Below are 15,267 nucleotides of genomic sequence, written 5' to 3' on the forward strand. Positions count from 1 at the left end.
AAGGCCCTCGCCGGCCACGGGGCTCGAACCCGGACCTTCTTGCCGTGAGGCGACAGTGCTAACCACTACACCACCGTGCCGCCCTGCTACAAGAACCAGTTTGAATCAATTTGAATTTTGGACCCCTGTGACACAAACTTTGTACCCTGATTGTAAAACAACCCATAGACCTTGTAGATTTCATCAGCGTTTGTTTGGTGAATATTTGCCGCTTGGATGATTTGGCAGAAAGAGTTAGAAATTGCAATAACGGTTCTGGTCTGATGGCTCTGACATAAACCAAATGAACAAACAAACAAACAAATGACTTCAACAGTAACTTGAACACTGCTTCACAAGATTTGAAATGGATCTGATGGCACTTGACTTCACTGTATAGCAGATCTTTGCTGCGATGAGAACATGGTTTACTTTCACGAGAAGCGATGAGTAATTCTACTGAAGGACATTTGCATATGTTACAGTATTGATTAAGGGTGTAATAAACAGATGATTTGGATTTATGCACTGATTAAACAGGCAATATTATCAATTAGTGGAAATACACAGGTGATCATAGGAAATCGCGCATGCTGATTGGTCGAGAGATTTGGATTATTTCTCGATAATCACCTCGAGCGACTCGGCAAAATGGCTACCAATTGCTTTGTCACCGTAAGTGAGGAAGAATTACAAATTATGAAAGAAAATGCTGTTCCTAAAAGCACTAAAAATGCTACGAAGTTTGGTCTAAAACTATTCAAAGGTAAGGTGGGATTGTGATTTATTTTATCCATTTCAAAACAAAGTATTTTATGTGACTCGACGTAGATAAGTGACACAAGTGTGCACGCACCGTTATTACATTTGCACGCTGCTTTTAAAGATTGAAATATTTTTTTACTATGATTTTTTAAAATGATTTAATAATCACCTGTGTATTTATACTGAAACAATTATCCGCCTCAGGCTCAGTGAATATCGGTGAATAATATCTGAGACGAAGTCTCCATTATTATTCACCAATATTCACCTTGCCTTTGGCAAATAATTGTTAATTATTCTATCCACATTCACTGAGCAATTGTGCACTCTGATTGGCTATTCTACTATTAGGATATCAGCTCATATACCGTGAGTAGAGAAAAACAAAAGGGCGGAGCGTGTTGCTGAACCAACCGAGGATGAAATAAAAACTCTACTCGAAAACAAAACCCCCAAAATTATCAAGTATTTAAAAGATATAGAAATACCTAAAAGAATATAGTTTTTTTTCTCCCCAATAGCTCCTGTTCCACACTCCAGCCCAGTTGGTGGCAGTAATGTACCTTTAAGTTGGTTTGCTAACTGCCAAAAAAAACTAAAGGAGAAGAAGAAAACCCAAAACAAAAAACAAACAAAACAAAGCAGCAAAATATGGAATAAAAGTATTTGATGGCGAGAACGTATCTTTTTTTTTCAAGAATTATCACATTTTTCACAAATTGTTAGTGTCAGTATTTTGTCGGACATTTTGTATAAAGTTTTTATTTATCAAATTTGCAAAAAATAAAAATGCTCTGTTTCTTCAAATCCAGTGAATGTGGATCGAATAAAACAGTTATTCCACTCAAGCTGGTCGTACATGGCTGATAGCCAATTCGGTGCTACGTGCCTCGTCAGCTATCAACTCATGTACGACTCGATTTCTTGGAATAACTACAACCCCAATTCCAAAAAAGTTGGGACACTGTGTAAACTGTAAATAAAAACAAAAATGTGATCATTTGCAAATCATGGAAACCCTATATTTCTTTGAAAATAGTACAAAGACAGCAGATCACATGTTGAAACTGAGAAATTTTATTGTTTTTTTGAAAAATATGTGCTCATTTTGAATTTGATGTCAGCAACACGTTTCAAAAAAGTTGGGACAGGGGCATGTCTACCACTGTGTTGCATCACCTCTACTTTTAACAGCACTCTGTAAACGTTTGGGAACTGAGGAGAGCAATTGCTGTAGTTTTGAAAGAGAAATGTTGACCCATTTTTGCATGATACACAATTTCAGTTGCTCAACAGTTCAGGTCTCCTTTGTCATATTTTGAGCTTCATAATGCACCAAATGTTTTAAATGGGAGACAGGTCTGGATTGCAGGCAGGCCAGTTTAGCACCCGGACTCTTTTACTACAGACCCATGCAGTTTTAATATGTGCAGAAAGCAATTTGGCATTGTCTTGCTGAAAGAAGGAAGGCCTTTCCTGAAAAATATTTTGTCTGGATGGCAGCATGTTGCTCTGAAACATACATATATCATTCAGCATTCATGATGCCTTCCAAGATGTGCAAGCTATCCAGTGTCACGTACATTAATGCACCCTCATACCATCACAGATGCTGGCTTTTGAACTGTGCACTGATAACAAGCCGGATGGTCCCTCTCCTTTTTAGCCTGGAGGACGTGATGTCCAAGATTTCTAAAAAGAATTTCAGATTTCGATTCGTCAGATCTCGGGACAATTTTCCACTTCACCTCAGTTCATCGTAAAAGAGCTCGGGCCCAGAGAAGGTAGCTGTGTTTCTGGATATTGTTTAAATCTAGTTTTAACTTGCATTTGTGGATGCAGAAATGAACTGTTTTCACAGATGATGGTTTTCTGAAGTGTTCCTGAGCCCATACAGTGATTTCCACAACAGACATGTGTCTGCTTTTAATGCAGTGTCGCCTGAGGGCCTGAAGATCACAGGCATCCAGTGCTAGTTTTCAGCCTTGTCTCTTGCATACAGAGATTTCTCCAGATTCTCTGAATCTTTTAATGATATTATGGACCATAGATGATGTGATCCCCAAATTCTTTGCAATTTTACATTGAGGGATGTTATTCTTAAATTCTTGTACTGTTTGCCTACGCAGTCTTTTACAGAGCAGTGAACCCCTCCCCATCTTTACTTCTGAGAGACTCCGCCTCTCTGGGATGCTCTTTTTATACCCAATCATTTTACTGACCTGTTGCCAATTAACCAAATTACTTTTTTTAGCATTACACAACTTCTTCAGTCTTTTGTTGTCCCTGTCCCAAGTTTTCTGAAACGTGTTGCTGACATCAAATTCAAAATGAGCATATATTTTTCAAAAAAACAAAAATTTTCAGTTTCAACATTTGATATGTTGTCTTTGTACTATTTTCAATGCAATATAGGGTTTCCATTATTTGCAAATTATCGCATTCTGATTTTACTGATGTTTTATAGAGTGTCCCAACTTTTTTGGAATCGGGGTTGTATTAATTATCATTAATTATTGTCCAAAAACAACCCTACTCTCCTATCCTACCTTCTCCAAGAGCTGTGGGGAGTGACCAAAATAACAAGATTATGGATACAAGCAGTGGAAATGAGTTTTCTATGAAGGGTGTCTGGGCTCACCCTTAGATACAGGGTGAGGCGCTTGGACAGTCAAGAGTGGCTCAGAGTAGATCCGTTGCTCCTCTGCATTGAAAGCAGCCAGCTGAGGTGGTGCAGGCATCCGTTCAGGATGCCTCCCAAACGCTTCATAGATAAGGTGTTCCAGGCATGTCCAACTGGGAGGAGACCCTGGGGCAGACCCAGGATATGCTGGAGAGATTGTATCTCTCAGCTGGCTTGGGAACACCTGGTTGTCCCCTGGAGGAGGTGGCTGGGGAAAGGGAGGCCTGAGTATCCCTGCTGGAACTGCTGTTCCTGCGACCTGGACTCAGGTAAGCGGCAGAAAATGGATGGATAGATATTATTCAAATACCATACAGACACGGTGTGTGAGAATAAATTTGTATGTTAAATTTGCTAGGAAGGTGATTTGCCCATGATATAAAATACTCCTTCTCAACAACATCATTTCTGAATTAACAGCAGGCTTGCTCATCATTCTGAACAAATTTGCTAATGTATTAATCACAGTTCAATAATTCAATCAAACTTTTGCCTTAAGAATCTAAATTGTATTGTATTTAAATAATATTGGCTGGCGTTGAGTAGTATGTCAGATATATTCCATTTAGCTAGCATGGTATTGAACGAGTCTTCGACTCGTTCAATATCATGCTAGCTGAATGGAATATATCTGATATACTATGAAAAAAAGCCAGCCAATATTATTATTATTATTATTATTATTATTATGCATAAACATTCTTTTCATGTGTTCAATGTGTCTTTCTCTTTCAAAATTCTTTCAAAATCTTCCGTATTTAACAAAGCAAACCTGGCGGCCATGTTTGTTTAAAAATTGTAACAGTCGCTTGCTAGCACGGGAGTTGTACGTCTCCAACATGTGACATCATGTTGTCTTGACAACCATGCAATATCATAAACCATATTCAACACTCATTCTTCATTGGGTAGAGTGATGTAATACATGTAGGATAAGCAATATGCTAACAATATTGCATGCTATCAAACCAAATGAATGAAACCCGCTAGAAGGGAATAGAACACATGTTTTTATTCCATCAAAAACACTGTCCTGTATGTATAATGATGTATTGTATTGTATTGTATTGTATTGTATTGTATTGTATGGAAGCCTGTAATCAGTATGGCCTAATAATCAGCATGGCCTGGAGGTGTATTAGCACTTACTGTAAAGCTGTATAAACAAGCTAGCAGTTGTTGCTTCACCAAACATTTGTCCAGTTTGACAAATAAAGTCCTTCCCATGCTAAGACCTGGTCTTCCCAGGCACTCACTCGTCCCAATACTAACCAGGCTCATTGGGCGACACCAATCTCCATGTCCATAGTCCTTGGCCTCTCGCCTATTACATAGCTAGGGTTACAGTGGGGGGCTGGGCCTCTGGTCCTCCCTACTCACATCTGTATTGTGGCGTACCTCACCAGACAGCAGTAGGTACCATTTTTATGATGGTCTTTGATATGACCCAACCGCGAGTAGAACTTGGTTGAAAGGCGGATACGCTAACCACTAGGCCAGCTTATGGTAGTTTGACAAATGAGTGCCTATTAATGAACTAATTTTAGGTTTGCTTTTAGAAACAGCTGCCAGCGCTGTGTGGCTAATTGCTTATGCTGACTGTGGAAGCGTGAATAACGTCATTATCCAACACTTACATTACACCATTTAACCACTCCAATACTTCCTTACACATTTTAGAAGTAGACTGTGAGGGAAATTTAATGGACGAACATTATTATTCTCTGTGTTTCTGTATGTTGAGCTCAAGTGACTTAATGGACGACCATTATTATTCTCTGTGTTTCTGTATGTTGAGTTAAAGTAGCTTAGTGTACTGAGAAAGATGATTTTCCCATGTTGTAATCGCCTTTCTGTGGCCTTGGCTGGTGATAAGCAGGGTGCCTGAGTTCTCCATAACTACGCATCCGCCTGCACATACCAGAGCACGCCAGGTGCACACTTGAACAAAGCTTCATAGAAAATCTTGAGCCAATCACGTGAAGATGCAAGCAGTAAGCGAATGCCTTTAGAATATAATAGATAACAGCCACTAAAACACAACCCAGAGTGCGCGTACTCTCGGCATCATCAGAAGTGGTGTCTTCTTCTATTCTTCTCTTTCCTTTCCTATTTTATATATCTGTTATATGATCTACTATAATAAATAACTGAAAAGACGACTGCTAAGCATTTTGAAGTGTTTATTAGAAGTTTCCATTACATAGACAATGAAAGGCAAATAAATATACTTCATGATTATGATTTTTTCCCCCTTATGCCTAATGCATCACAACTTTACATCCAGAAGAGACAGAAATACAGGTACTACTTTATTTTGTGCTAATGTTAAGATATGGTTTTCCCAGTGATGTAGCAATCCAATAGGATACATGTAATTTCATCATGTAATTTAGAAGTCATTAATGGCGGGTCCAGTTACATACCTTGACTGTATTTTGTTCAGTGCAGAAGCCAGAAACTACTTAGCAAACATATCAGAATGCCTTTTGATTATAAAGATAAAAATAAAAATGAAGTGAAGAAAGAGAAAAGAGAAAGAACTGTACAGGGCAAAGTTTCCACTATTAGATACCGGTATACTTTTACTATTTGATTCTTCTGGCACTGTCTCCTTTCTCAACACCAAATGCTGGTAAGTGGCAAACTGTCATAAACAGGTTCGCAAAATGGGATGTTTAATTCACTTACTATTGACCTACTAGTTATCTAACGTACAATTTATGATATATTGATATGTCTTCTTGTAGCGTAATTCAATACCGATATTTGCGTAGAAAAGGCATTCATTTGCTTGTTCAGGAGTAGTATTAGAGCAGCTATGATTGTTGCATGCTAACAAAACTTGGTAGCGCGACATATTTTATTTAAGCCTTTATCCGTCATGTGTACATTAGAGCATAATGAAATTCTTTCTCTGCATTTAATCCATCTGGGGATGTGAGCACACACACCCAGAGCAGTGGGCAGCTGTGCTGCAGCGCCCAGGGAGCAGTTGGAGGTGAGGTGTCTTGCTCAAGGACACTTCAACCATGGATGCAGAGGAAGCGGAAAGTGCTCATTCATTCCCCAGACCTACACATTTTTCCTACTTGTCCAGGGAATCAAACAGGCAGTATTTTGATTCCAAAGCTGTTCTCTACCCTTTAAGCCATGACTTATTTTCTTTCTTTCTTTCGGGGGGATTTTAACACTGTGGCAGCGGGGTCGTGGTCAAGCGTCGGTCTGTGACCGGAGGGCGGAATCAGGGAAGGTAAGTGGCAGAATCACTGCATCTGATGTCTGTTAACCTGTTTGTGTGTCTTCCCCAGTGACCGTGCCCTATATAAGGAGAGAGAGAGAGCAGAGGAAGGGAGCTCTCTCCCCAACCAGATGACTGATGTGTGTGCGCGTGTGTCTGTGTGGATGAGAGACTGTCATAACACTGAAAAGTGACAAAATAAAGAGTTTTTGTAACTCAGTTCTGGCCTGCCGTACTTTTGTGCTCCACCCACCCGCTCAAAACTTTACAAACACATTAGTTTCAGCTAAAATTAACTGATGGTAGCTGCACTTATGGGCGGCACAGTGGTGTAGTGGTTAGCAAGAAGGTCCGGGTTCGAGCCCTGTGGCCGGCGAGGGCCTTTCTGTGTGGAGTTTGCATGTTCTCCCTGTGTCCGTGTGGGTTTCCTCTGGGTGCTCCGGTTTCCCCCACAGTCCAAAGACATGCAGGTTAGGTTAACTGGTGGCTCTAAATTGACCGTAGGTGTAAATGTGAGTGTGAATGGTTGTCTGTGTCTATGTGTCAGCCCTGTGATGACCTGGCGACTTGTCCAGGGTGTACCCCGCCTTTCGCCCGTAGTCAGCTGGGATAGGCTCCAGCTTGCCTGCGACCCTGTAGAACAGGATAAAGCGGCTAGAGATAATGAGATGAGATGAGCTGCACTTATATGCTAACTACCATAAGGTCACAGTGTTCCAGTGCCAAAATACTGCCATGGGTTAACATTATCTGTGTCTTTGTGAATGACTAGCCATGGGTGGGTTTCCCAAAAGCATCGTAGCACAAAGATCATCGTTAAATGATAGAGCGAGCATCATAATGAACACTCTCTCCTAGTTAAGATGCTCTTAGCGTTAAGAGGCTTTTGGGAAACTGACCCCATGCTAGTTACTTCCACCAACTTTGTTGGAGAAGGTTATGTTTTTACCTCCGTTTATTTGTTTGTCTCTTCCCAATGTAGCTCAAAAAACTGTGAATGGATTTTGATGAAATTTTGAGGAAAGGTGAACCATGGGCCAAGGAACAATTGATTAGATTTTGATGCAAATCCGAATATGCATGCAGATCCAGGATTATTTTGTCTCTTCCCAACATTACTCCTTGAGTTATGGACATATTTTGATGAAATTTGGTGTACAGCTTTAATTTTATCATAGGATCAATTCATTTGATTTTGAAGTTGACAGTATGTGGCTTGGTGGAGGTATACACTGTACCGAGTGCCCTTCTAGTTTTCTGTTTTACTGTGATAGTGTCGGCTATTAATCAGGTGTAGCCAGTACTACTTGCCATAACAATGCTACTAGGTTACTCAATGCTTACAAGATATTAAAGTCTGGGTGTATATACAGGCAAATACATTATTTGTAAGTAGGGCCCAAATGTAACATTTCCACATGGGTGCCACATAGTGGAAAAGTCATGCCCTAAATATAACCACTGATAACTGAGCAAAGTGTTGTTGGACCTATCCAGGAATTAATGGCTCACAAAAATCTACAGGATCATGACTTTATGTATGCTCTCTTTTTACCTCGCCCACGATGGAGTAAGTGTGGTGAAGTATTGAATTGAATTGAATTTTTGAATTGAATTAAATTTTTTTTCGAACATGTATAAAAAAATGTATGTAACTATTTGTACATACAAAAGAAAGAAAATGAGAAATAAAAAAATAAATAAAATAACATAAAGAGCTAAGACATTACAAAACACCGCACATTGTTCGAAAAAGGAGTGGGAAGAAGTACAATACTTTTTTAATTTCCCACCCCTTTTTAACTACCCCGAAATCCAAACTACATTAATACACCTATAAAAATATATACCATATACACTTCATGAATATCTATATAAATATATAATTACAAAAATAATATATACTACATACCATATATACACTTCATAAATATATATATATATATATATATATATATATATATATATATATATATATATATATATATATTTAATTACAAAAATATATACTACATACCATATACACTTCATAAATATCTATATAAATATATAATTACAATATATATATATATATATATATATATATATATATATATATATATATATACACACCATATATACACTTCATAAATATCTATATAAATATATAATTACAAAAATAAATATCTACTACATACCTATCCTTGTAAATATGAATATATAAACTGTCCCCATAAATAAATATACACCATATACTAAGTTAGTTCTAATATACATGTAACAATCAACCCTATTCTATTCATCCCTCATCATCCTCCGTTAACATACTTCCTCTTCTATATACTTGTTTAAAAATATTTTTTGTACTTTTTTTTAAACAGATTTATATTTGCACTTTCTTTTATTTCTGTCTCCAGTCTGTTCCATAAAGTCACCCCACAGCTCGATACGCACATGTTTTTCATGTTCGAACCTTTGTTTTTTTTAAAATTTAGGTCTCCCCTTAGATTATATCCCCCCTCTCTCTCACTAAACATTCCTTGTATATTTTTTGGCAATAGATTATTTCTCGCTTTGTACATTATTTGTGCTGTTCTGAATTTGACCAGATCCATAAATTTCAACATGTGTGATTTTATGAATAGTGGGTTTGTGTGATCTCTGTATCCTGTTTTGTTTATTGTCCTTATTGCTCTTTTCTGTATTGTACATATCGGCTGCAGAGTGTATTGTAATCAGTGCGGTTGTTTGTTTGTTTGTCTGTCTGCCTGTTAACAATCTAGCGTCTAGATGGTTGCACCAATTGACTTCAAATTTTCATGGTAGGTGGGCAATGGTCTGTAGATTACCTGATTAAATTTTGGGGGTAATTGGATCAAGGTGAAGGTCAAGGTCACTGGAAAGGTCAACCTTTCGGTCAAAATAACATATTTTCCATTATAACTCAAACGGTTGCCGATAGACAGATGTTTACTAGTATGAGCATACAGGAACTCCCATATGGCTTTTCATTTGGCACCATGATCTTTGACTTTGAGTAACCTTGAAAGGTCACCCTCAAGGTCACAGATTTTCAAAGGGCTATAACTTGAAAATGGTTGATGGTAGACAGATATTTACCATTCTCAACTTATAGGAAGTGCCATATGGGCTTTCATTTGGCACCATGATCTTTGATCTTGAGTGACCTTGAAAGGTCAAACTGAATGTCATGGGTTTTCAAACGGCTATAACTTTAAAATGGTTCATGATAGCCAGATGTTTACTATTATCAATATATAAGAAGTCCTATATGGGCTTTCAGTTGCCGCCATGCCCTTTGACCATGAATAACTTTGAAATGTCAAACTCAAAGTCATGGATTTTCATAGGACTATAAACTGACAGCTGATAATTGAGAAATATTACCATTATCAACATCTCATCTCATTATCTCTAGCCACTTTATCTTGTTCTACAGGGTTGCAGGCAAGCTGGAGCCTATCCCAGCTGACTACGGGTGAAAGGCGGGGTACACCCTGGACAAGTCGCCAGGTCATCACAGGGCTGACACATAGACACAGACAACCATTAACACTCACATTCACACAGAAAGGCCCTCACCGGCCACGGGGCTCGAACCCAGACCTTCTTGCTGTGAGGCGACAGCGCTAACCACTACACCACCATGCCGCCCCATTATCAACATCTCATCTCATCTCATTATCTCTAGCCGCTTTATCCTTCTACAGGGTCGCAGGCAAGCTGGAGCCTATCCCAGCTGACTACGGGCGAAAGGCGGGGTACACCCTGGACAAGTCGCCAGGTCATCACAGGGCTGACACATAGACACAGACAACCATTCACACTCACATTCACACCTACGGTCAATTTAGAGTCACCAGTTAACCTAACCTGCATGTCTTTGGACTGTGGGGGAAACCGGAGCACCCGGAGGAAACCCACGCAGACACGGGGAGAACATGCAAACTCCACACAGAAAGGCCCTCGCCGGCCCCGGGGCTCGAACCCAGACCTTCTTGCTGTGAGGCGACAGCGCTAACCACTACACCACCATGCCGCCCCATTATCAACATATAGGTATAAAATAAGCGCTGCCGGGCAAGATTTGTTTTGCCTGGCAACACTTGTTTATACTAACAAATGGTCCAGCAATAAAGAATAAAGACAAATATTTTTATGCAGTTTCACTTCGAGAATACGTAAACCTCCACTCTGTTTACTTGGAGTCTTAAATCTCAAAGCTCAGTGTAATCCAAAGGCTTTACTGCTAATTTCAGATCTTATTGTGCTGTTGACGACACACTTTGGCAAACTGACACTCTGGCATATGCAACATGAACATCTCCTAACCCTGGAACCTCAGTAGAGTGTTGACTTGTTTGAAAAAATAATGAAAAAACAAACAGATTTTACCTTTTGTTGAACAAGTGTCCTCCTGTCAAAATATGGCATTTACAGTGATCCCATCATTCTACACTACATACAACAGGTACTGCTGTGCCTTAAAGCTTGACCTTTCATACAATACCTAAGGGGAGTAATTCAATCTGAAGCCTGATTAAATGCAGGTGTTAAAATATACAGGAAATTGTTCTGGCACTGAGAATCTACTCAGTGTCTATTGCACAGATGCTGCAATATGTCTTCGCTATGTATAATAGTTGGGCAAAAGTATACGGACACTTGACCATCACACCTATGTGTGCCCAGTTCCAAAGATTATGTCCATTAACACAGATTTCATCCCCTTTTACTGGTGTAATGGCCTCCACTCTTCTTGTATGGCTTTTGACTAGATTTTGGAACATGGCTGTGGGGATTTGTGTGACACCAATACCCAGTGAGGTTGGGTATTGGTGTCAACTGACAAGGTCTGGCATGCAGTCTGCGTTCAAATTCATCCCAAGGTGTTCATTGAGGTTGAGGTCATAGCTTTTTGGCCACCCAAGTTCTTCCACATCAACCTTGGCAAACCAAATCTTTATGGATTTTGATTTGTGTACACGACCGTTGTCATGATGAAACAGGTTTGGACCTGTTAGTTAGTTCCAGCAAAGGGAGCTCTTAAAGTGTATATTCTGGACCAATTTCATTATTTTTATATGAAAGTATGTCCCTTTACACACTCATCCAGAAGGGTAATTTTGCACAAGGCCATCTGTCTAGTACAGCAGAAAAAAAATAAAATAACAAAGTGCGTCTGGAAAAATCCCAAGGGAGTCTGGAGCCAGATTCGTGACGTTACCTGCAGAAGTGCCAGCAGGCTGCGAGAGCTTTGCACGGTTTCAGTGCACAGCCTGTGTAGACCAAGCACTCCCGTTTCTCTCTCATTGTCCAGTCTTTTGGAAAACGATGAGTACTAATCCCATCAAGATTGGTGTTGCTACACCCTCCTACGATAGATCTATTAACCATTTTAATAATTACGTGATAATGTTAAAGGAATTTGCAGAAAACCACCAGGTCGTTTTCTCATAAACAAACCAGCGCTGACGTACGATTCAGAAGGAGGCGTCCCGCACGTGATGTCACAAAAATCAATGTTTGCCAGGAAATCCAAATGCCAAGTTTTTTCAGAGGCAGACCAATTCACCTCAAATGGCTTGATTTCAACTGAATTTTTCTGGTATTGTGCAAGGTAAAAAAAAAATTGCACAAAATGCAAAATGTGACAGATATTTGACCAAAGTTTAATATAAAATAAGAGAATTACATTGATCTTGCTCCTGAATTTACCCGTGATATGCACTTTAAAGCTACAGCATACAAAGGCAGTCTAAACAAATGCATGCTCTAAATTTGTGACAAAAGTTTGGAGAAGGTCCACATATGGGCATGATGAGGTCTCTGATCCCGTGAGTGCAACTAGCATCTGGACTGTATTCGGAATAACATATTAACTATGACCGTTAATTTCCTCTTCATGTCTCCAGCTAGATTGAAATCTGACTTTTGTATTGAAAGAGATGTGCAAATCAGTTAATAACAATTGACTTCCTGTGTTGTTCCATGTTTCCAGTTATGTGATGCAAAAGATGGTTTCTGCATTGAAAGTTGTAATTTTTGTATGGTGTGTTTAATTTCTTTAATATAGCCAATTTGTACTGGATCATGTGTGATTATGTAACACACAAGCTCCCAACTGTGATCCTGGAGTGCCTTTTGTTCTGCATCAAACACATCTGATTCAACTAATCAGCGAATTACCATCCCTTCCTGAGTGAAAGTGAATGTATTATAGCAGATAAACACTAAAAAGTGCAGGACAGTGAGTACTCTGGGACCAGGGTTGGGAACCTGTAATGTCACATAATGACAGCACTTTGGTTGTTATATATGGCTTGGAGTGGTGGATGCATTTATTCGAGTGATGCACTGAAATTTTGGCCACTGAAACATTTTTTGTCAAAAATGCCGTTTCTGAAAAAGGAAGAATGCTGATTTTTGAGTTCAAAACAAAACCATGTAATACTCATGCAAATTGAACACTTTCCAAATTTTAATGGTAATCAGTTACCATCTTCGGCGGCACAGTGGTGTAGTGGTTAGTGCTGTCGCCTCACACCAAGAAGGTCCGGGTTCGAGCCCCGTGGCCGGCGAGGGCCTTTCTGTGTGGAGTTTGCATGTTGTGTTCGTGTGGGTTTCCTCCGGGTGCTCCGGTTTCCCCCACAGTCCAAAGACATGCAGGTTAGGTTAACTGGTGACTCTAAATTGACCGTAGGTGTGAATGTGAGTGTGAATGGTTGTCTGTGTCTATGTGTCAGCCCTGTGATGACCTGGCGACTTGTCCAGGGTGTACCCCGCCTTTCACCCATAGTCAGCTGGGATAGGCACCAGCTTGCCTGCGACCCTGTAGAACAGGATAAAGCGGCTACAGATAATGAGATGAGAGATGAGTTACCATCTTATCCTGGTCAGAGCCTAGGGTGTGAGGTGGGGACACACCCTGCCTGGGAACATCATAGGGTGCACACACATTCACAATTTTATTCACACCTAGGGGCAATCTCCTATAGCCAACCCACCTACCAGCATATTTTGGGGAGCTGGTTGAAAACCAGAGAATCCTGAGAAAATGGACAAAGAGAATACAACGAGAAAACCCTGCACACATAGTACCAACTGGGGACGCTGAAGATATGAGGCGGCAACGCTACCACCATGCCACCATTCATAATGATTTTAAAGTGGTAAAAACAGTTTCCTTTTTTTCACCAATGCGTACAAACTGTTTGAGCAGCAGCAGCAGATCAATAATAAAGCTGCTGGGCATGTGGAAGCATGTCATGTTTTCTACAAGGAGCATTAGGCAAGCGATATTTGTAAGATTAATATCACTTGTCGAATGCCTCTCAATCCCATCCCAATCCTATCAATATACAGAATACAGAAAAATAACCAGTAAAAGTGCCTACTTACATGCCGATGACCAACTGGCTCTGTTCTCTGCTGTCAAGGGTGGTGAATATATTGGATAAAGGAGCATACTGTGTCTCATTCCACAGTGCCTGTTAGATGGGGTTTAAATACTTGTCTACCAGAAATGTGTGTGTGTGTATGTATATGTATGGGTCATTCTAGAATTCGGGGTACATTTCGCATGTCCGAGATAAACCTTTTGTTATTTTCCACAAAAGAAATCTTTATTGAATCAGTTTTGAACATTAATGCAAATTATGGCAAACTTTCACCAATAGCGATGCTTGATATACATTTTAGACCCAATTTATCCATAAAACATTAACTAAATGACTCCCACCCCTCCCCCCACGTTATTGGCTGTCTTCAACTCCTGGTTCATACATTCAACTCAAATAAACATGAAGTGATTCAGTCTAACAATCTGTTTTTTGGGGGGCTTATTCTATTAACAGTTATAAAATCAATTGCATAGAAAGTCTATTTTCTGTATTACGTAAAATTTCAGTCATAAAAATATACATTTTTTATCCGTCCCAGTGTTCTTGTCAACTCTGTTATGAAACTGCATAAAATCCACAAAGACTTTTAATAATACGCACAACACCTGTACCGAGAGATGTCACTTCCTCTGGTGGGAAACTTCAGAAAGGCAATGAGGTATGTGATGTCTCTTCTCTCATTAATCTTAACAAAATGTTGAGGATACACCAAGAGTAGATTCATTATTCGTCAAATCAGTTATTGTGATATTGGAGTGAATCTCTCACTCATTTTTTCAAAACAATAATATGGTTGAAATCCATAAAATTCTGTTTTTATACATGCCATGTGGGAGCTAATTTGAGATGAGATTGAGCATGTGGAGTTAAGACACAAAATGGTGGGAAATGTCAACTCTGTTATCGTCAGTTATGTTAATGGCTTGCCCAGTTTGGTGATAACAGAGTTGATGATCTTAAATCCTGAAAAAAATATGAGCCAATGTACAGTATGTGGTGTCTGTGTCTCTCTTTAATAAAACCTGCCAATGCCAACAGAATGTGGATCCCTGGAATCGAAATATGTGTCAGATAACGTTATCCAGGGACAAATGTCGGCCCGGGGGCATTTTGAGTTATTGACAGATTCAGAAAGTACAGTTTCTAAGCTTTCCAATGATGCCTTCCATGTGGAGATCTGACAATATTTGAAGAAT

This window comes from Neoarius graeffei, chromosome 25, assembly GCF_027579695.1.
Source record: "Neoarius graeffei isolate fNeoGra1 chromosome 25, fNeoGra1.pri, whole genome shotgun sequence".
In the NCBI taxonomy this organism is placed as follows: Eukaryota; Metazoa; Chordata; class Actinopteri; order Siluriformes; family Ariidae; genus Neoarius; species Neoarius graeffei.